The 1,503-nt window shown below is 44.9% G+C and overlaps 1 pseudogene; it reads left to right on the top strand.

Annotated features, from left to right (window-relative positions):
- The first annotated feature begins 1,234 nt into the window (after positions 1–1,234).
- LOC131511998 (large ribosomal subunit protein eL43-like) lies at positions 1,235–1,503 on the top strand (annotated as a pseudogene).

Raw genomic sequence — 1,503 nt, forward strand, 5'->3', positions numbered from 1 at the left:
TAATATTTTCCGTCATTTCTTTCTCCTTTTGGAAATCACATTTCAGGAGCTGTTTCAATTAATGTAGGCAAGCAAAGATGGGGAGCTAAATTGTTAACACCTGAATATGAATGTGTCGGCCCCTCATATTCTCCCTGATGTGCTAGATGAATAAATAAATGAGAGTGATCTCCTTTCTGAGAAGCAGAAGAGCCTATTCTAGTTCTTCTGCTAAGGAGCAGTTAATTCTTATACTCTCTGTGCACGATTTCCATTGTCTCTTGTCTCAAGTAAGAGGTTGTAATACCATCGAGGACAGAAAGTAAGTCAGATTTTTATTGTTGTTGTTCATCAGAAAAGCACTTGGCATATTGGTGGACACATTGTGGGCACTTCAAACACACTGACTGGTTGCATTCCACTGAATTGATGATTCTTCATCCATTGCAAGGCAAAGATGTTTAGCAGGCTGAGAAACAGTAGTACGCTTCGCCTAAGTATTGTGCACACCCCAGCAGGTGATCAGTCACCTGGAAACTATCTCCTACTCCTGTGCTTATTGTCTCATCACAGAGAGGAACCCCTGGACTTCCTGCTGCTTAATCTCCAGCAGTCAAACCTCCCAGAGGGTGAAGTCCAAGACTGCCACTGAAGGATGTTTGCATCCTTGTATTCTTTCTGCAAAGATCTCTACTGTCTTTATGTCCCTCCCAGAGCTGCCATCTGCTTTCACTTCTGAGGTCTTTTTACAGGACTGGATCCAAAATGGGACGCAGTCTCAACTCCCCCGCTCTTTATGATCTCTGAAAAAGAGGTCTTGAGCCTTTTTGGCTTAAGGGCTTCACTGCTCAACAGAGAGCAAGCAACAAACCATCAAGCTTGGGTGTCACAAGAACAACTGCCAGAATCTCACAACATTTTTTTCTAGTGCCTAGAGCAGTGTGTAGGTGACCCCCATCCCTTCCTGGGGGTAAATTTCTGCCTCCCTCCCCCCACTTTTCTCCAGATTAAGTGTTCCACTTCCTGCTTGCAGGTCTGAAGGCACAATTAATAGCTGAACAATAAATGAGTTAGTCATCCTCCAAGTGTTGAAGTCTCAATGGCCAGAGCATTCCAGAAAAGTGACTATCAGCGTTTCCTCTTCTCCACACAGGAAATAAACGACCTCAGCCCTCTCCCTCACAGTTACTCATGTGCCACAACTTCTCAAAAATTGTAAAAGGACTGTCTGGGCTCAGACCTAGTTTGTGGCGACATGGCTAAACATACCAAGGAGGTCAGTAATTATGGGATCCGTTATGGTGCCTCCCTCAGGAAATGGTGAAGAAGACTGAAGTAAGCCAGCAGGCTAAGCACACTTGCCCTTTCTGTGGCAAAACCAAAAGGAAAAGACAAGCTGTGGGGATCTGGCATTGCAGTTTGTGCATGAAAACGATAGGCAGTGGTCCCTGGACATACAAAACCACTTCTGCGGTCACAGTCAAGTCAGCCATCAGACAACTGAAGAAGTTGGAAGACCAGTAG

Source organism: Neofelis nebulosa, chromosome 5 (assembly GCF_028018385.1).
Source record: "Neofelis nebulosa isolate mNeoNeb1 chromosome 5, mNeoNeb1.pri, whole genome shotgun sequence".
Taxonomy (NCBI): Eukaryota; Metazoa; Chordata; class Mammalia; order Carnivora; family Felidae; genus Neofelis; species Neofelis nebulosa.